Source organism: Saccopteryx bilineata, chromosome X (genome assembly GCF_036850765.1).
Source record: "Saccopteryx bilineata isolate mSacBil1 chromosome X, mSacBil1_pri_phased_curated, whole genome shotgun sequence".
NCBI classification, from domain to species: Eukaryota; Metazoa; Chordata; class Mammalia; order Chiroptera; family Emballonuridae; genus Saccopteryx; species Saccopteryx bilineata.
Window position 1 is genome coordinate 14,219,882 of NC_089502.1, and position 23,133 is coordinate 14,243,014.

General features: G+C 36.6%; 1 protein-coding gene across 7 annotated transcripts in view; it reads left to right on the forward strand.

Moving 5' to 3' along the window:
• Positions 1–17,805: 17,805 nt before the first annotated feature.
• The window catches only part of ENOX2 (ecto-NOX disulfide-thiol exchanger 2), a 396,229-nt gene continuing 390,901 nt past the window's right edge, over positions 17,806–23,133 (forward strand). The window contains exons 1-2 of one of the 7 annotated variants that reach the window (XM_066249139.1): positions 17,806–18,046; positions 19,459–19,520. The gene's annotated coding sequence lies outside the window, so the exon portion shown is untranslated. Of the gene's footprint in view, positions 18,047–18,948; positions 19,002–19,458; positions 19,521–23,133 lie in introns of those variants that run through there. The other 6 variants (XM_066249140.1, XM_066249142.1, XM_066249143.1 and 3 more) reach the window with 6 other exon arrangements.

Sequence of the window (23,133 nt, forward strand, 5' to 3'; positions counted from 1 at the left end):
AGAATGAGATCAAAGAAGAAATAAAAAAATTCCAAGAAACGAATGACAATGAGCACACAACAACTCAAAATTTATGGGACCCAGCGAAAGCAGTGCTGAGAGGGAAGTTCATAGCACTACAGGCACACTTTCAGAAGCTAGAAAAAGCTCAAATAAACAACTTAACCCTGCATCTAAAAGAATTAGAAAAAGAACAGCAAGTAAAGCCCAAATGTAGTAGAACGAAGGAAATAATAAAGATCAGAGCAGAAATAAATGACATAGAGATAAAGAAACAATACAGAGGATCAATGAAACTAGGAGCTGGTTCTTTGAAAAGGTAAACAAGATTGATAAACCTTTAAGCAGACTCACCAAGAAAAAAAGAGAGAGGACTCAAATAAATAAAATTAGAAATGAGAGAGGAGAAATAACAACTGACACAACAGAAATACAAAATATTGTAAGAAAATACTATGAAGAACTGTATGCCAAAAAACTAGACAACCTAGATGAAATGGACAAATTCCTTGAAGCATACAATCTTCCAAAACTCAATCTGGAAGAATCAGAAAACCTAAACAGACCGATTACACCAAATGAGATCGAAACAGTTATCAAAAAACTGCCAACAAAGAAAAGTCCGGGGCCCCATGGCTTCACAATGGAATTCTACCAAATATTCAAAGAAGAACTAACTCCTATTCTTCTCAAACTATTTCAAAAAATTCAAGAGGAAGGAAGACTTCCAAGCTCCTTTTATGAGGCAAACATAATTCTGATTCCAAAACCAGGCAAAGACAACACAAAGAAAGAAAATTATAGGCCAATATCTCTGATGAATATAGACGCTAAAATCCTCAACAAAATATTAGCAAACCGGATCCAACAATATATGGAAAAAATCATACACCATGATCAAGTGGCATTTATTCTGGGGAGGCAAGGCTGGTACAATATTCATAAATCAATCAATGTGATTCATCACATAAACAAAAAGGAGAAAAACCATATGATAATTTCAATAGATGCAGAAAAAACATTTGATAAAATCCAGCACCCATTCATGATCAAAACTCTCAGCAAAGTGGGAATACAGGGAACATACCTCAACATGATAAAAGCCATCTATGAGAAACCCACAGCAACATCATACTCAATGGGCAAAAATTAAAAGCAATACCCTTAAGATCACGAACAAGGCTGGGGTGCCCCCTTTAACCACTCTTATTTAACATGGTCCTGGAAGTCCTAGCAACAGCAATCAGACAAGAAGAAATAAAAGGCATTCAAGTTGGAAAAGAAGTAAAACTATCATTATTTGCAGATGATATGATATTGTATATAGAAAACCCTAAAATCTCAGTCAAAAAGCTACTGGACCTGATAAATGAATTCAGCAAACTGGCAGGATATAAAATCAATACTCAGAAATCAGAGGCATTTTTATACACCAACAATGAACAGTCAGAAAGAGAAATTAAGGAAACAATCCCCTTCACAATTACAACCAAAAAAACAAAGTACCTAGGAATAAACTTAACCAAGGAGACTAAAGACTTATACTCGGAAAATTACAAAGCATTGATAAAAGAAATCAAGGAAGATACAAACAAGTGGAAGCATATACCGTGCTCATGGTTAGGAAGAATAAACATCATTAAAATGTCTATATTACCCAAAGCAATCTATAAATTTAATGCAATACCAATTAAAATACCAATGACGTACTTCAAAGATATAGAACACATATTCCAAAAATTTATATGGAACCAAAAGAGAACACGAATAACCTCAGCAATCTTAAAAAAGAAGAAGAAAGTGGGAGGTATCACACTTCCTGATATCAAGTTATACTACAAGGCCGTTGTACTCAAAACAGCCTGGTACTGGCATAAGAACAGGCATATAGATCAATGGAACAGAACAGAGAACCCAGAAATAAACCCACAGATCTATGGACAACAGATATTTGATAAAGGAGATAAGGAAATACAATGGAGTAAAGACAGCCTCTTTAACAAATGGTGTTGGGAAAATTGGACAGCTACCTGCAAAAAAATGAAACTAGATCACCAGCTTACACCACTCACAAAAATAAACTCAAAATGGATAAAAGACTTAAATGTAGGCCGTGAAACCATAAGCATCTTAGAAGAAAACATAGGCAGTAAGCTCTTGGACATCTCTCGGACCAATATATTTGCTGATTTATCGCCACGGGGAAGTGAAATAAAAGACAGGATAAACAAATGGGACTATATCAAACTAAAAAGCTTTTGCACCGCTAAAGACAACAAGAACAGAATAAAAAGACAAACTACACAATGGGAGAACATATTTGACAATACGTCTGATAAGGGGTTAATAACCATAATTTATAAAGAACTTGTAAAACTCAACACCAGGAAGACAAACAACCCAATCCAAAAGAGATGAATAGACACTTCTCCAAAGAGGACATACAGATGGCCAATAGGCATATGAAAAAATGCTCAACATCACTAATCATTAGAGAAATGCAAATTAAAACCACAATGAGATATCACCTCACACCAGTCAGAATGGCACTCATCAACAAAACAACACAGAATAAGTGCTGGCGAGGATGTGGAGAAAAGAGAACCCTCCTGCACTGCTGGTGGGAATGCAGACTGGTACAGCCACTGTGGAAAACAGTATGGACATTCCTCAAAAAACTGAAAATCGAACTGCCTTTTGACCCAGCTATCCCACTTTTAGGAATATACCCCCCCATAGAACGGCTCCAAAAGGAGAAATGCACCCCCATGTTTGTGGCAGCATTGTTCACAATAGCGAAGATCTGGAAACAGCCCAAGTGTCCGTCAGAGGACGAGTGGATTAAAAAGCTTTGGTACAAATATACTATGGAATACTACTCAGCCATAAGAAATGATGACATTGGGTCATTTACAATAACATGGATGGACCTTGATAACATTATACGGAGTGAAATAAGTAAATCAGAAAAAAAACTAAGAACTATATGAATCCATACATAGAAGGGACATAAAAATGAGACTCGGAGACATGAACAAGAATATGATGGCAACAGGGGTGGGAGGTGGGGGGAGGGGGGATGGGGTGAAGAAGGAGACAGGGGTTGGGGGAGGGGAGGGGCATAAAGAAAACCAGGTAGAATGTGACAGAAGACAATTTAACTTTGGGGGAGAGGTATACAGCACAATCAAATGTCAAAATAATCTAGAGATGTTTTCTCTCAACAGTGATTTATCAATGTCACTGCATTAAATTTAATAAATAAATTTTTAAAAAGTGGAAAAAAAAAGATAAAAACAAAAACAAAAACAAAAAAATCTCCAAACCACCAAAAGGCCTGCACCAGACAGCTTCACTAGTGAATTTTTTGTTCCTTTTTTCTTTTTGTATTTTTCTGAAGTTAGAAGCAGGGAGGGAAACCCGCATGCGCCCAACTGGTATCCATCTGGCAAGCCCACATGAGGGCAATGCTCGGACCCTCTGGGGCGTTGCTCCGTTGCAGTTGGAGTCATTCTAGCACCTGAGTTGGAGGCCATGGAGCCATCTTCAGCTCCTGGGCCAACTTTGCTCTAATAGTGCCTTGGCTACAGGGGAAGAAGAGAGAGAGATAGAGAGAAAGGATAGGAGGAAGGATGGAAAAGCAGATGGGCACTTCTCCTGTGTGCCCTGGCTGGGAATTGAACCCAGGACTTCCACATACCAGGGCAACACTCTTCACAGGCGAATTTTACCAAATGTTCAAAGAAGAACGAATACCTATCCTTCTCAAGCTATTTCAAAATATGCAAGTGGAGGTAAGACTTCCAAACCCTTTTTTTTTTATAATGGAAGCATAATCCCCATTCCAAAACCAGGTAAAGACACTACAAAGAAAGAAAACTATAGGCCAATATCCACGATGAACCAAGCTAAAATTCTTAACAAAATATTAGCAAACCGTAACAAGCAATACATGCAAAAAAATCATACATCATGATCAAGTGGTTTAATGTGATTCATCACATAAACAAAAGGAAGGATAAAAATCACATGATAATATCATGAGATGCAGAAAAATCATTTGAAAAAATCAGGTACCCATTTATGATAAAAATTCTCAACCAAGTGGGAATACAGGGAACATAACTGAACATGATAAAGGCCATCTATGACAAACCCACAGCCAGCATATTACTCAATGGGCAAAAATTAAAAGCAAATCCCCTTAAGATCAGGAACAAAGCAGGGGTGCCCCCTTTCACCACTCTTATTCAACATAGTTCTGGAAATCCTAGCCACAGTAATCAGACAAGAAGAGGAAATGAAAGGCATAAAAATGTAAAAAGAAGAAGTAAAACTATCATTATTTGCTGATGACATAATATTGTACATAGAAAACTGTACTGTCTCAGTCAAAAAACTGCAAGACCTAATAAACAAATTCCGCAAGGTGGCAGGATATAAAATTAATATTCAGAAATCAGTGGCATTTTATACACTGGCAATAAACTGTCTGAAAAAGAAATGAAAGAAACAATTACTTTCACTATTGAAAAAATAAATAAAATACTTAGGAGTAAATCTAACCAAGGAGGTAAAAGACTTGTACTTCGAGAATTATACAGCATTGATAAAAGAAATCCAGGAGGATACAAACAAGTGGAAGCATATATTGTGTTCATGGACAGGAAGAATAAATATCATTAAAATGTCTATCTTACCCAAAACAATCCATAAATTCAATGCAATTTCTATTAAAATACCAATGGCATACTTCAAAGCTATAGAACAAATATTCCCAAAATTTATATGAAGCCAAAAAAAAAAAAAAAACTATGAAAAACCTCAGCAATCTTGAAAATGAAGAATAAAGTGGGAGGTATCACATTTCCTGATACCAAGTTACATACTACAAGGCCATTGTACTCAAAAGAGTTTGGTACTGGCATAAGAACGGGATTACAGATCAATGGGACAGAACAGAAAACCCAGAAATAAACCCATGTCTTTATGGCTGATGGATATTTAACCAAGGAGGTAAAAGCATACAATGGAGTAAAGACAGTCTCTTTAACAAACGGTGTTGGGAAAATTGGACAGGTACATGCAAAAAAATGAAGTTAGACCACCAACTTACACCATACACAAAAATAAACTCAAAATGGATAAAAGACTTAAATGTAAGTCATAAAACCATAAACAACTTGGAAGAAAATATAGGAAGTAAACTCTCCGACATCTTTCATAGTAATATCTTTGCTGAGTTATCTCCATGGGCAAGTGAAATAAAGGTTAGGATCAACAATGGGACTATGTCAAACTAAAAATCTTTTGCGAGCAAAAGAAAATATGAACCAAAAAAAGAAAGACAACCCAAACAATGGGAGAACATATTTGTCAATACATCTGATAAAGGTTAATAATAAAAAATTATGAAGAACGTATAAGCACCAGGAAGGTAAATAATCAATTAAGAAATGGGCAAAAGAACTGAACAGACACTTCTCCAAAGATGACCAGAAGACATATGAAAAAATGCTCAATATCACTAATCATTAGAGAAATGCAAATTAAAACCACAATGAGATACCACCTCACACCTATCAGAATGGTGCTCATTAACAAAAGAGTGCACAATAAGTACTCGCAATGGTGTGGAGAAAAGGGAACCCTCCTGCACTGCTGGTGGGAATGCAGACTAGTGCAGCCACTGTGGAAAACAGTATGGAGATTCCTCAATAAATTAAAAATGGTACTACATTTTGACCCAGCTATCCCACTTTTAGGAATTTATCCTAAGAACAGCATATCACTGATTCAAAAGAAGATATGCACCCCTATGTTTATTGCAGCATTGTTTACAATTGCCAAGATCTGGAAACAGCCAAGAACTGTTCCCACTGAGGGAAACAGTCCCTCAGTGGACGAGTGGATTAAAAAGCTGTGGTACTTATATACAATGAAATACTATTGGGCTATGAAAAAGAAGGAAATCTTACCTTTTCTGACAGCATGGATGGACCTGGAGATTATTATGCTAAGTGAAATAAGTTAGGCAGAAAAAGAAAAAATATCATATGATCTCACTTATATGTGGAATCTAATGAAAAAAGTGAATTGAAGAATGGAATAGAGGCAGAGGCAGGGTCACAGAGACCAGAGGAACAGCATTCAGATGGAAGGAGGATGAGGGTTTTGGATCACAGAAGGTAAAGGGATTCATGAAATTATATATACATAACACAGAGATATAGATAGCAGGACAGAAAATCCTAGAGGGAAGTGGGGAGGGTGTTCAGAAGAAGGGAGGCAAGGAGGCTGTAAAGGGGGACACGAGGGTGAGTGGTGAGGGATTATATTTGGTGGGACACTTAAATCTATGTAAAAACAATAAATTAACATTAATTAATAAAAAACAGGGATAATCTGTGACAATAACATAAAAGGGGAGAGGATGAAGATCTGCAGTAACAAAGGAGGATGGAGTGCAGAAGCATACATATGACAAATGATTCTTGTATATATGAACATTTTTTTTCCTTAACATAATGGTAAGCACCATGAAAAAGCCACTACTAAAACACACAGCATAAAAAAGATGAAACAGGGGAAAGAAGTATGGAATAACAACAATCAAAAACAACTGACTGAAATAAAAAAGAGAAGAACCAAACAAGACACAGAGCTATCCAAAAACAAACATAAAATGGCTATAGGAAATCCTCAAGTATCAATAATTACCCTAAATGTAAATAAACTGAACTCACCAATAAAGAGGCACAGAGTAGTAGATTGGATCAAAAAGCAAAATCCAACCATATGCTGCTTCTCCGAGACAAATCTAACTACAGGACAAAAATAGATTCAAAGTGAAAGATTGGAGAATGATTCTCCTAGAAAATAATATCCAAAGAAAAGCAGGTGTACCCATACTCATATCTGATGATGCTGACCTCAAGACAACAAAGGTAACTAAAGGCAAAGATAGACATTTCATAATGATAAAGGGGACATTGTATCAATAAGACATAACATTTCTTAATATATATGCACCAACCAGGGAGGACTGAAAAATATGAGACATCTACTAATGGATCGAATAACAGAAGCAGACAAAAACATGATCATACTTGGAGATTTCAACACACTATTGATGGCTTTAGATAGATCATCCAAACATAAAATCAATAAAGAAATATTGGCCTTAAATGACACTCTGGACCAAATGGACATAATGGACATTTCATCCCAAAATGTCAGATTATACATTCTTCTTCATTGTGGATGGAACATTCTCAAGGATAGATCATATGTTGAGCCACAAAATAAACATGGACAAATTCAGAAAGACTGGTATTATCACAAGCCTATTTTTGATCATAGGGTTTTGAAATGAGAATTCAACTCTAAAAAGGAAGTAAAAACACAGAAAAATGTGGAAATTGAACAACATACTTCTAAAAAAGATGACTCGGTCAAAGAAAAAATAAAATCAAAGATCAAAGGATATCTGAAGACAGTAAAAATGACAACACAACATATCAAAATTTCTGGGATGCAGCAAAAGCAGTAATAAGAGTGAAGTTTATATCATTACAGGCTTATATCAAGAAACAAAAGAGATCCCAAATAGAAAACCTAACTTTAAATTTTAAAGAACTAGAAAAAGAAGAGCAAAGGTAACTTAAAGTCAGCAGAAGAAGGGAAATAGTAAAAATGAGAGCAGAACTAAATAAAATAGAGAACAAAAAAAGTACGGAAAAATTAATATAACAAGAGCTAGTTCTTTGAAAAGATAAATAAAATTGATAAACTGGCTAGATTAACTAAAGAAAAAAGAGGAAGGACTCATAAGAATAATCCAATATGAAAGTGGAGAAATTACCACAGACATCAAAGATATACAAACTATCATAATGGAATATTATAAAAAATTATATGCTACCAAATTCAACAACCTAGAAGAAATGGATAAATTCCTAGAACTATTCAATTTTCTTAGACTGAGCCATGAAGAAGTGGAAAACCTAAATAGACCTATAAGCAAGAAGGAACTAGAAACAACTATCAATAGTCTTCCCAAAAATGAAAGTCAAGTACCACGTGGCTACACTTGTGAATTCTACCAAATATTCAAAGAGTTGGTACTTATCCTTCTAAAATCTTCCAAAAAATAGAAGAAGCAATATTCCCTAACACATTTTATGAGGCCATCATAACCCTCATACCAAAAGCTGGCAAGGACAACACAAAAAAAGAAAACTACAGTTCAATGTCTTTAATGAGTACAGATGTAAAAATCCTAAACAAAATACTAGCAAATTGAATATAACAACACATTAAAAAAAATACATCACGATCAAGTGGGATTCATTCCAGGAGCACAAGGTTGTTTTAACATATGGAAATCAATCAACATAATACACCACATCAACAAAACAAAGAACAAAAATCTTATAATCTTGTCAATAGATGCAGAAAAGCAATTTGTTATGATACCACATGTCTTTATGTTTAAAATTGTCAATAAAATCAGAATAGAAAAGAAGTACCTCAACATAATAAAGGTCATTATATGAGAAATCCTCTGCTAATATCATACAAAATGGTGAAAAATTAAGACTTTTCCTCTAAAGTCAGGAACGAGACACAACTGCCCACTCTTTCCACTCATACTCAACATAGTTCTAGAAGTGTTAACCAGAGCAATCAGGCAAGAGAAAGAAATAAAAAGCATTCATTTGGGGAAAGAAAGTAAAGGTACCACTTTTTGCAGATGACCTGATCCTGTACATGGAAAACCCCAAAGACTCCACCAAAAAAACTATCAGAAACAATAAACCAATAGAGTAAAGCCACAGGATACAGAATCAATATACAAAAACCTACTGCTTTTCTGTATGCCAACAATAAAACTTCAGAAAATGAACTGAAAAACCAATTCCTTTTACAATTGAAACAATAAAAAATAAAGTACCTACGAAGAAACTTAACAAAAGATGTGATGGACCTATATACTGAAAACTACAAAATGTTACTGAAAGAGAATGAAAAAGACACAATGAAATGGAAAAATATTCCATGTTCATGGGTTGGAAAAATCAACATTGTTAAAATGGCCATATTACTTAAAGCAATATACAAATTTAATACAATCCTCATCAAAATCCCAATGTCATTCTTTAAAGAAACAATACAAAATTTACCAGGTTTGTATGGAACCATAAAAAACCTGGAATAGCCAAAGCAATCCTGAGAAAAGAATGAAGCTGGAGGTATCACACCATCTGACTTCAAATAATACTATAGAGCCACAATAATCAAAACAGCATGGTACTGGCAGAAAAACAGACATATTAACCAATTAAACAGTATCAAGAGCCCAGAAATAAAACCACATATAATATGGACAAATCATCTTCAACCAAGGAGTCAAAAACACACAATGGAAAAAAAGAAAGCCTATTCATTAAATGGTGCTGGGTAAATTGGAAAACTGCATGCAAAAGAATGAAACTTGACTACGTTTTGTCCCCCTGCACAAAAATTAATTCAAAATAGATCAAAGATCTAAATATAAGACATGAAAGTATAAATTATTATACATAGAAGAAAACATAGGTACTAAGCTCATGGACCTTGGCCTTAGAGAACAATTTATGAATCTGACGCCAAAGGCAAAAGAATTAAAGACAACAATAAATCAATGGGACTATAACAAACTAAAAAGCACAGCAAAAACAAACAAACAAACAAATAAACAGAAAAAAACCCCAAAAACTGACAACAAAACAAATAGGCAGCCAACCAAATGGGAGATATTTGTAAACAACAGCTCTGAGAAGGGGATAATATCCAAAATATATAAAGAACTCTCAAAACTGAGCAACAAACAAGCAAACAGTCTAATTTAAAAATGGCGAGAGGACCTGAATAGACTCTTCTCCTAAGAGGACATACAAATGGCCAACAGATATATGAAAAGATTCTCATCTTCACTAGGTATTAGAGAAATGCAAATCAAAACTACAATGTGATAGCACCTCACACTTGTTTGATTGGCTATTATCAACAAGACAGGTAATAATGTGTTGGAGAGGCTGCGGAGAAAAAGGAACCCTCATCCACTGCTGGTGGGAATGCAAAGTAGTACAACCACTATAGAAGAAAGTATGGTGGTTCCTCAAAATATTAAGAATAGAACTACCATATGATTCAGCAATCCCTCTCCCGAGTATACTCCAAAAACTTAAAAACATTGGTACGTAAAAACACTTGTACCTCCATGTTCATCGCAGCATTATTCACAGTGGCCAAGACATGGAAACAACCAAAGTGTCCCTCAATAGAGAATTGGATAAAGAAGATGTGGTACACATATACAATGGAATACTACTCAGACATAAGAAACGATGACATAGTGACATTTATGACAACATGGATGGGCCTTGAGAATATTATACTGAGTGAAATAAGTAAATCAGAAAAAGCTAAAAACTGTATGATTTCACACATAGGTGGGATATAAAACTGAGACTTATGGACATAGATAAAAGTGAAGTGGTTACCAGGGGGAAGGAAACATGGGAAGGGGGAAGGGGACTTGAGTGAATGGGGACGGGAGAGGGAGGAGGGAGAAGAGTGTAAAGAGGGACAAATACAAGGTGACAGAAAATGATTTGACTTTGGGTGATAGGTAGACAACATAATCAACAGTTCAAATGTTATAGAAATGTTCACCTGAATCCTATGTATCTTATTATCAATGTCACCCTGCTAAAGTTAATTTTCTAAATAAAATTTAAAAATTAAAAACAAAAGATATATGTAAATGGAGAACAGGTGTGTGAAAAGATGCTCAACGTTACTAATCATCAGGGAAATGTAAATTAAAACCACAAGGAAAAATCACCTCACACCTCTAAGATGGCTATTACCAAAAAGGCAAGAGATAACAAGTGTTGGTGAGGATATGGAGAAGTTGGAACTCTTATACACTGTTGGAGGGTGTGGAGAATGGGGCAGCCACTATGGAAAACAACAAAGAAGTTATTCATAAAATTAAAAGTTGAACTACTGTATGACTCAGCAATATCATTTATGGGTTTACATCCAAAGAAAATGAAATCAGTATCTCAAAAAGATATCTTTCACTTTCATATTCACTGCAGCATCATTCACAATAGCCAAGATATACAAAATCTTAAATGTTCAACAGATTAACAGATAAAGAAAATGTAGTATATAAATACAATGAAGTATCATTTAGCCTAAGAAAAGAAGGAAATCTTACCACTTGTGACAACATAGATGAACGTAGAGGTCATTATGCTAAGTGAAAAAGCCAATCATAGGACAAATATCGCATGATCCTATTACATGAGGTAGCTAAAATAGTCAAATTCATAGAAGCAGAGATTAGAATGGTGGTTGGTGAAGGCTGGAGGGAGAAGGCCATAGGGAGTTATTTCTCAATGAGTATAAAGTTTCAATATTGCAAGATAAATAAGCTTTAGGAATCTGCTCTACAACACAGTGTCTAATGCCTATAGTTAAAAATATGGTATTGTGCACTTTAAAATATCGTAAGAGGACCGATTTCATATTAAATGTTCTTTCACAAAGAAAAACCCAGAAAAGAACACAAGAAAAATTTTGGAGGTGATGCAAATGTTTAGTAACTTGACTGTAATGGATGATTTCATGGGTATATACATAATTCCAAATATCAAAATACATATATGAAGTATGTGGAATTGTTGTATATTGATTATACTTTGATAGAGCTTTTTATTTTATTTATTTTTTGTTTTTTAGATTTTATTTATTTGTTATAGAGAGGGGGGAGAGAGAGAGAGAGAGAGAGAGAGAGAGAGAGAGAGAAGTGGGGAGGAGCAGGAAGCATCAACTCCCATATGTGCCTTGACCAGGCAAGCCCAGGGTTTTGAACCAGCAACCTCAGCGTTTCCAGGTTGATGCTTTATCCACTGCGCCACCACAGGTCAGGCTGATAGAGCTTTTTAAAAAACAAAAGGGGCACTGTCCATAATTTCTGTTCCTTTAATCAGGGAAATAAATTTCACATAGGTCAAAACATTTCTTTTTGTGCCTCATTGACGAAAAGAAGGATCTGAGAAAAGTAGTGTTAGCTTTTAGAGTGTGTATTTTTTAAGATAAGTAAAAAGGATGCTTTAAACATATCTAGTTAATCAATCAATGGAATTTACTACAGGAAGAGTTCCATAAAATTAATATTATTAATATTATTATTATTAAATAACCTACCTAAAAATGTTTGACAAATTATTGTTCCAACATTCAATACAGCTTCCTTCAAGTGTCTAAATAAACAAAAATAAGTGTATTGTATATGGAACAATACTCGAATTTTTAAAATGAGAATGCTAACAGAGAAACAAAAGTTTACTGAGACAGCACCAACAGCAGCACTCACTGAACAGAAACTCTGCACAAAGTCAAAATAGGAGTACTACCAGCAGAATCGATTCTGATTCAAGCCAAGTAAAAATGCTTACACAGGTCACCGACTGAGCCATGTTCAGGCCATGCAATGAAGTACAAAACTGGCCACTGTGACTTAGCTCCACAGACTATCCTTGATTCAGGTTATTGACAAACACAGGATTCTGACACTGGCTAAAGTCGGAAACCACACCTCAAGCTTACTCTTGCATCACAAATCTTGTTTATATCTGTAGTTGAAACCCTGCCCACAATCTACACTCCAGCATTGTTCACACATGAAATGATATCTTTGTTTTGAGACCAAACCCTAGGGCATATCATAGGTAATGTCTTAACATGGCAATAAACTAAATATCAAACTGAAAATTTTTATTTATTGATTTTATTGGAGGGAGCAAGAAGTATTAACTCATAGTTGCTTCACTTTAGTTGTTCAATGATTGCTTGTCATATGTGCCTTGCCCAAGATTTCGAACCAGTGATCTCAGCATTCCAGGTTGACACTTTATTCACTGCACCACCGCAGGTCAGGTTAAATATTAAATTTAGACACTGACTATGCCTTAACATTGGCTGCAGACTGAAGCCTAACTCTGGACGAGGAATAAACTCTAACCATGAACACTAATTAGAACTTCACCCAATGAAAGACTGAACATAAATCCTGTTAAAACTTATAATTAGACTTTCACCCAGGCAATGAAATCAGCATGAACAGTAAGCCATGGCCGAACTATAATGCTGGCCTTTATTGATTGACAAACCTAGAAATAAAAGTGATTCCAACACTGACCCAAAATTAAAGTCAATCCTCGAGCTAAATTTTAACCCTAGCAATGGTATAAGGATGACTGGAGCTTAGCACTCATCTCAGAATGAGGCCTCTCCTTACACACAAACTAAATCTTAATACAGTTAGCCTTCTCTATCCAAGGTTGCCAAGTCCACGGATTCAATCAACCACATATCAAAAATATTTGAAAAAATGTTGCATTGTTGCTGACATATACTACTATGTAGTTAGTCCTAGGATGGTTGCATCTATACTGAACAGGTACAGAAATTTTCATCATTGTTCCCTAAACAATACAGCATAACAATAGTTACATAGAATTTACATTGCCTTAAGTATGGTGAGCAATCTAGATGTGATTTAAAGTACTGTATAGGGAAAGATATGCATAGGTTATATGCAAATACAATGCCATTGTATTTGGGACTTGCTCAAGGGACTTGATCATCTCTGACTTTAGTATCCAAGGGGGATCCTAAAAACAATCTCCAGTAGATACAGAGGGGCAACTGTCCCAAATATTGTTCACTGACTTCATGATGAGGCATAACACAGGTCATACTGGACTAATGGCAGCCTCAGAGTGAGCTTTTAAACTGGTCCGAAATACACTCTGATCCTTGTCAGAAATTAAACCATGACTATAACTAAGGGGCCTAACATTGACAGCAAGATGAGCTCTAACCTTGGTTCCATGGCTCTTTAATCATGGATCTACACTGATTTATAAAGATGGCAACAGATTGACTAAGTCTTAACCTAAGCAATTATTGAAGTCAAACACATTCCACATTATAAACCTGATCCCTGGCCAGAACCTGAGTTGTACAATGGCTCTCAATAGAGCCTTAACCTTGGCCTAGTAATTAATCTATAAATCTAGCCAGACTAATTAACTCTGGGACACTATTTCACAAATTCATCTTCTTATACTCAAGTATTTTATCAGGATATATGTATTTTCAAGCATACTTTCTACCAGAAATAGGTCAAGAGTGTCACCTTTGTATATATAAACACACACATATTCTAATAAGTCTTGCGGAAACATTACTTGCCATAGCTAAATATTTTAATTATCGATCTTGTTTATTGATAGTTTTTCCTTACTATTAATAAAATATAAGCTCCAAAGGGAAGGAATATTATCTGGGTTTTTTTCTTTTTCTGTTTCTCTAGTCCTCACATCTAGAATTATGCCTAGAATGTTGTAGATAATCAATAAACATTTGTTGAATGAATGAATGAGTAGTTCCTTGTTACTTCTCTGTCCTTCTTTTATTGACCTCTCTGTGCTACATTCCAGTAATTCTACTTTGTTAATCTATCTGGGTATTCCTTCTCAGCTTCCTTTGAAGGTGGCTCTTTCTGTAACTACTACTTGAATATTGTTATCTTCTAAGGTTTCAAACTTAATCTATGTTCTTTTAAAAATTACTATTCTAAACGTTCTCTAGGTGAAATTTAATCCAGTTTTACTTATTTAATCACCATCTATAAACTGATGTCTCTCAAATGTTTAGTTAGAACCCAGACTTCTCTCCTGTGCTTCAGATTTCCTTGCAGCCTACCAGGCATTTCCACCCAAATGTTCCACACAGTCCTCAAGTTTTGAATGTACAAAACTTAATTCCTTCTATCCCCTACAAAACTTGCAATTCTTTCAGGGTTTCCTATCTCAGTGAATGGCACTACCATACATTCAGTCTTCCAAATCAGAATTTGGGAGTCACAACAGACTCCTTCTTTTCCCTCACTTTTCATATCCAAATAACTACCAAGTCCATATGACCCAACCATTTCCTTGTTTAAAATTCTTTGGTGGTTCTTGACTGCTTTCAGGTTAAATTTCAAACTCATTGCCATAGTTCCCTATTCCTGCCTGATCTAGTTCCTACAATATGAACCTTTTCCGGGGTTCCCCTGCATTCTCTCAATTCCTATTTTCTCTATATGGAATATGGTTGACCTCTCTGCCCCAAATCTGACAAATATCTTATTGGTTCTTCAAGCCTCATCATTTAAGCACGAATTCCTGGAGAGGTGGAATGAGTTCTTCTATGGTCCTATAGAATCCTATGTGGATATTTTTAGAGCACTTTCCATGTTTTATACTCTATCTTCCCTCTTAGATTTTAAGTACTTGAGGGCCAGGAGTATTTTGCAATTCTGTGGCAAGAGTACTAGCTCATTGCCTTGCACAAAGCAGTTTGTTGAATAAAATACTGAATCTATTAAATCCTCTTCATCTTTAACTTCTCTTTTTAACATTTTAGACAGTTACCGTAGGAAAAGGCAATATTTTTCCATTTGTGAGTCAAATACTGTAGTTGTCCTTATCAGAAGTGTAGTAATGTAAGTGTAATGATTCATTCTGCTATAAGGATTCATATCTAACAAAGTCGAAAATTACAAGTGAAATTAGTGCTAATAAACAGTCATTTTTCTCAAACTTTAAATTACTTAAAAGTGCTTGTGTTCCCATCTAATTTTTTATCCACAACTTTTAACATACTTTTACTAAAAAGAACAATGGTTTCTAAAGAAATGAAGTTGTTTCTCATTATTCAAAAGCTATTGTGTCTCTGCTCTGAATGATTGCATTACAACGGTGTATGTGGCCACTGTAATTTATGGCAATAATCTGGCTTCATTATTAGTTAGTAGACTTTTCCTGAGCTGGCTTAAATCACATTTCTATGCTTGTTATGTACGGCATCATTTCAAAGGAAAAACATTCTCTCGAAATTAGAAACAAAATATTAATTTTTTCCAGATCCTTTGAAGTGATTCTAATGCAGATGTTTCACACAGAACACTCTTTGACAGTTTTAAAGGATCAGTTAATGGAGAGCTACATGCAAAAGAATAAAACACGACTACAGTTTGTCCCCTTGTACCAAATTAATTCAAAATGGATCAAAGACCTAAATATAAGACCTGAAACAATAAATTATAGAGAAGAAAACATAAGTAATAAACTCATGGACCTTGGCCATAAAGAGCATTTTATGAATCTGACTCCAAAGGCAAGGGAAGTTAAGGCAAAGATAAATGAATGGTACTACGTCAGACTAAGAAGCTTCTGCACAGAAAAAGAAACTGACAACAAAACAAACAGCCAATTAAATGGGAGATGATATTTTCAAATAACAGCTCAGAAAAGGACCTAATATCCAAAATATACAAAGAACTCACAAAACTCAGCAACAAACAAGCAAACAATCCAATAAAAAAAATGGGAAGAGGACATGAACAGACACTTCTCTCAAGAAGAAATACAAATGGCCAATATATATATGAAAAGATACTCATCTTCAGTAGCCATTAGAGAAATGCAAATCAAAACTACAATGAGATACCACCTCACACCTGTTAGATTAGCTATTATCAACAAGACAGGTAATAACAAGTGTTGGAGAGGCTGTGGAGAAAAAGGAACCCTCATTCACTGTTGGTGGGAATGTAAAGTAGTACAACCATTATGGAAGAAAGTATGGCGGTTCTTCAAAAAACTAAAAATAGAATTACCATATGACCCAGTAATCCCTCTACTAGGTATATACCCCCAAAACTCAAAAACATTGGTACGTAAAGACACATGCAGCCCCATGTTCACTGCAGGATTGTTCACAGTGGCCAAGACATGGAAACAACCAAAAGGCCCTTCAGTAGATGATTGGTTAAAGAAGATGTGGTACATATATACTATGGAATACTACTCAGCCATAAGAAATGATGGCATAGGATCATTTACGACAAGATGGACGGACCTTGATAACATTATACGGAGTGAAATAAGTAAATCAGAAAAAAACCAAGAACTGTATGATTGTATACATAGGTGGGGCACAAAATTGAGACTCACGGAGATGCACAAGAGTGCGGTAGTTACCAGGGGGAGGGGAAGGGAGGAGAAGAAAAGAGTGGGGGAGGGGAGGGACATAAAGAAAACCAAATGAAAGGTGACAGAGGACAGTTTGACTTTAGGTGATGGGTATACAACATAATCAAATGTCAAAATGATCTGAGATGTTTTCTCTAAATGTATGTACTCTAATTCATCAATGTCAGCCTGTTAAAATTAATTGCCTAAAATTAAAAAAAATAAAAATAAAGGATCAGTTAAAATTGTAAGCTTAACAAAGTATAAATAACAAAGTCACTCAATCAAAACTGAATGATAATTTCAAATCCCGATATTAAGTGCTATTAAGTGCTTCCTTCCAAATGCTAATAACCTAACCAACAGTAAAATAAATCTAGAGCCTTCATCTACCCCCACAAGCACACCATAACCCAAGAAAGGGGATTCTGTAAGCCAGTGTACTCCAAACTACAACACCCAGAATACCCTTCTCTGTCTGAACTCTGGGCACAATCACAACCCCCGGGTTTCCGGTTTTGGGGATTATGGGTATATGTAGAAACTATTGTTTCAACTACATTTCCCAGAATCCTCAGTTTTCACTTTACACCAATGCCAGTATTGGATCCTTCCCGGAAAGAGGAGCCACAGTAACCTCAAACTACACTTCCCATGAGGACAACGACTTAGGCCTCGCTTCCCTGGTGACCAGTAGCCAATAGGAGATGCTAAAATAAGTGCGAGTCCAGCCTTGGACCTGAGTGCCGGGCCTAGATCCGCTAGCGTTAAGGCGGAGAGTACAGAAGACAGTTCTGTGGCGCGTGGTGCGGTGAGAGCACTTCCTACCCGGGAGATGCCGCGCCGGCGCGATTTTCTGCGGCTGTATAAGGAGTAGCGCTTCGGTAGCCGGGGAGCTGGAGGTCAGAGAGGCAGAAAGCCTGAGTAACTATGGCTGGGGGCTGGGGGACAGATGGAGCCTAGGGGGAGGGTGCTTCCGGGGCCACTGCCCTCAGTGCTTAACTCCGCCCAGCTCCGCTTCTGCCGGGGAAGGAGGGCATAGGGACTGTGAGTGGAGAGTTGGGGGCTTCTCGCTCTCCGCGCCAGTTCCCTCGAGTTGCGGGAGCGCGCTCTTTCTTTCATTTTTCTCCAGTCTGTCCACTGTCTTTTTCTTTCACATAACCCCACTACTGCCTTGTCCTTCTTCAGAGGTCTGAAGTTACGAATCTTGACCCGGGTCTTCCTTAGGTGATATTTGGACTCTCATTGCTTGGAGGAGTTGGGTGATCTCTTTCCTCTTGTTCCTCAATTTACATTTCAGGTTTGGGCTTATGCCCCTACCGACGCACACACTTGCTATTTTCTCTGGAGGTGGAAGAATTCCTTGCCTCGCCCAGGGCATGACTTTTGTCAGCTTTTCACTTTCTGCCTCCTTGACGGTGACATAAATATTGCCATCTCCTTATTGGCTCCTTCAGCCACGCGCCCCTTCCTTAACCAGGTCATTGGAGTGGAAAAGGTTTCCTTTCAGTTTTCAGGAGAGAGAAGGAATCTCGCTTTTGAGATACGTGTTTAAGATTTAATGCTGTGTTATGATGAGAGGAAAGAGCAAGTTAGGCCTATGTTTTAAATAGAGCACTTTAGGAGTTTCCAGATAGCACTAATGTAGACAAAGTTTTATGTGGCACACCAACTACAGAGTAAAGTAGGCTGTATGAAACAGACTCTATTAACGATTTTATTATTAGAAACGTGTGTAAAAAGTACTGAGGGGTTAGTGAAAGGGATACTGATGGTTCTGATCTGTGGAGAGTCAAGCCAAACCCTGGAAGTATCAAGCTGGAGGCTTGAAACTCAACTGTCTTCAGATTAATCCTGGTAGGCTTTGATAAGAAGGTAAATTTTAACTTGGGCTCCAGAACAGATTTGAAATGGGCAAATAAGATGGAGAAAATGGCTCCTGATACTGGGATTGGAATTTGAGAAGGGAAATAGAAGAGGGTGCACTTTTGTGACAAATGGACTTGCCTGAATAGAATAAAAGATGTCAGCAGGTTTCAAGTATACAACTCAACAGAACATCATCTGCACATTGCATCATGTGCCCATCCCCCAAAGCAAAGTCTCTTTCCTGTGGCTTTGTGAATCAATGTCACCCCAATAAATTCATAAAAATCAAAGGCGTCAACAGAGATAGATTGAGAAAGAAAGGTGTTTTAAAAGTTTAGGGTCATAATAACAGAACACATTGAAGCATCCACATGATTTGGGTATTATTCTGTATCAAATAAAAGACAAAAGATTAAGAGTGGGTGATTTTGTTTTTTCATCCTAGGGGAACCTGATTTGAGATCAATTCTTGGAGAACACAAAGACGTGTGGTGGTATGTTCCAGGTGTGAGTTTAAACCCCAGAAGAACTTTGTCATATACACTGTGTTGTTTGTGGCTAATCCTAACTATACTCTAGAGTTGTCAGTTTTAAAGCCTGATGACAAATTTGTTTTCTTAAAAATACATGTGCTATCCTGTGCATCATGACATTATTTGAATTGTAGTCCTTTCAATGGCTGACAGTAGTGATTTATTTATTGAGTTCGTATAATGTTCCAGGCACTATCATAAGCATTGTTGTATTGTCCTAACCGTCTTAGTAAGTAAGTACTATGCTTCACATTTTTTTAGAAGAGTAAACTAAAACTCAAAAGAAGTTAAATAGCCTACCTGAACTCATATAGATTTTAATGGGTTGAGTTCAGGTTTGGGTATACAGATTTCTACTGCAGAGCCCATGGTTTGCTGTTCCTACTGTTCACTTTTGTTCTTGAGTTTCCATCTGTGATAAGGAGAGATTATTGTGATGTGTAATTGATCATCCTGGCTAAAACCCAAAAATGATTCACTCTTAGTTTCTATGTCAGTATGTGTCTGCTGTAAAGTAGCTGCCAAAACCAAATTAGCTTAAATGGTATTGCAGCCACAGCAAATTGTGTCTGCCAAAATATAGTCAGTATGGCTATTTCTGAGTTAGATGATTCTCTTTATAAAACATGTCATATCTCTAAGCTATTTGGACATGGACAGTACTTTCGGTTTTATTTTATATTAGCTTTTAAGTAACCTGGGTCACTAGGTCTCCTCCGTGACCTTTGCCTTCATGAAGCAATGATGTGAGCTGCCCCTGATTCTAGTTGGGAAGATAGAGACTCATAATTCTGAGATAATGTATTGTGTAGTACAACAGAGACAGGTATGAATTGCTATGGAAGGATAAAGGAAGGAGTAACTAACTAAGGGAGAGTCAGGGAGAAGGCTTCTATGAGGAAATCATGTGACAGGTATTGAAGCATGTTGTATTTGCCAGGCAGAGAAGAGCTCAGGGGAGGCATTTAAAATGGAACACGCTGTGAGAGGCATGTGCTTATATAAGAGCAATGTATAGCTGTTCAGTATTGAGGGATTTAGCATGGCAGGGGTGCAGATTGTTTGGGAAAAGGAAGGAATAGTGAGAAAAAAGTCTGGAAAGACATGTTCAGGCTGATTTCTGAAGAACCTTGAATGTCAGGCTAAGAAGTTTGGATGTGGTCCCACAGGCCAGTGTTTCTCAAAATGTAGGGCATCTGCCATTGGTGGTTATATTGTACCCCAAAGAATATTTTAAATTTTACTAATTTTATAATCTAATGTGTCTTATAAAAGGTAATACTGAATTACATCATCAAATCTAAGTTTTCCTAAGATACGACTTAGTAAAAATTAAAAATGAACCTATTTTATTTTAAAATATTTTTTTGCTGATTTTTAAAATTAATTTTAATGCAGTGACATTGATAAATCAGGTTATATAGGTTCAGAGAAAACATCTCTAGGTTATTCTGACATTTGGTTATACTGCATTCCCATCACCCAAAGTCCAGTTGTCTTCTGTCACCTTCTAACTGGTTTAATGAACCTATTTTAAATTGATTTAAAGACAAGTATTAACACATGTGGTATACAAATATGGGAAAAATCACCAAGTAGTACTCAAATGACATAAATTTAGGAAATACTTCTGCAAGAGATTAAAAAGAACATTAAAATGTTTTAGGAGAGGTGCACCGTGATCAGGCTTTCGGCTTAGGATGCAGTAGAGGGGACATGACCAGTTAGGAGATCGGCACTCTGTCCCACAGAGAGGTGGCGAGAAGCCAAGAGAGCAACATAGAGGAGGGCACATTTTGAGCCATGTAAGAGATAGAATTCATAGGACTTGGTAGATAGGAATACTAATACTGTTTCAATGTCATCAAAATGATTTTAAAAGTCTATATACCATTTGGTTATTATTTTTTATATTCTGAGACAAGCATGTTATTGCCCAAACAGGCTGGTACATATATTCATTAAGGTAACAGTGGAGACTATTTTCATAAATGGTTTTGGATGGTACACAGCATCTTCACTGCCTTAGTGTCCTTGAGAGCAGTAGCACTAACATTCAAGGTGCTGGTAGGGAATATCAATATGATCTGTGACCCTTAGCTATCTGGGGAACTCCTCCTTCTTCAATAATCAGCTCAAATATCAGTACAGTGGTACCTTGACACACGAGCACATTAAATCACAAGCAATTTGAGAGGGATTTTTTGCTTTACATCAGGAGCGGATATTTGAATCATGAGCTTGCACCACCCTCCACTAGATGGCCTGCTGAACATTCTGAAAGGAAGAAACAAACTTCCAGGGAAAGGTTTTTGTTGAAACGGCCTCTAAGTGAAAGCTAGGAAAGTGTGGTGAAAAAGCCAAAAGTCAGTGAAGGAAATGATGTTAGTTAAGTAAAGTAAAATAATAATAGCAATTAAGCTTAATGAAAAAGTTACATATCATAGGTAGTGTGTAAGTTAAATTTTGCAATTAAATGTAGCGTTAAGTGTGTAGAGTGTAAGTTATGTTAAGCAATAGCGCAGGAAATGAAAACCTCCTCTGCCAGTCTCCTCCCCTTCCGCCAGCATCTTTGCCTGACCTTGAGGGTAAATACACTTCATAAACCAGTGTGTGTGTGTATGTATGTATGTATGTGTGTGTGTGTGTGTGTGTGTGTGTGTGTGTATATATATATATATATATATATGGTACATTTTCTTATTTAAAAGCATATAAAACAAAAAATTCCTGTGGTTTTTGGGGGCCGGAATGGATTAATTGCATTCCCATTCATTTAAATAGGGAAATTCAATTTGACACACGAGCAAACTGAGTCACAAGCTCGGCCATGAAACGAATTAAACTCTTGTGTCAAGGTACCACTGTACCTCTATGAAGCCCTTCCTGCAACCCTCACTGCCCCCCCCAAGCACACACACGCTTGCACACATGAAGTAACATTAGGTTTCTGGCTTTAATAGGACCTTGCACTTATCTCTGTCCCAGCCTGTACCGTAGTGTGGTGTGTCAGTCTCTGGATGATCCCCCCTAGGTTTTGAGCTCCTTGAGAGTGGGGATCAGCTGTCATTCATCTTCTTACTCATAACATCCAGAACAGCTCTTGGCACATGGTAGAGACCTAGTAAATGATTATTGGATGAAAATAATGGGCTAATGTATTCAATGAATGTAACTCAGGACCTCACAGTGTCAAGTGTTACAAAAAAATTAGCTGTTTGAAACATTTGCTACTTTTATTGGATAAAGTAGTAAATTCAAGTGACCTGAATTCATAACTCCAGTACAAGTTTATTTTTTCTTCACTTTCCCCCACTCTCCTGTAGTCACCTTACTCTTTTTTCTTGTCATTTACCCACCCAACCACCTTTTTCCTTAGGCCTGCCCATTGTTCTGCTCCTGTTGACAGAGTTCACGCTGCTCCTGCCCAGATATTCTGCAAGAATCCATTTCTCCTCTACACCCGAGTCCAGTTGACTGTATCTTTGATATCACTCTCAAATGGGCCTCTTTTTACTCACAGACACTGCTAGTGAAACTGTAATTTGATACAGCCCTTCTGGAAAGCAATTTGTCAATATGTGTCA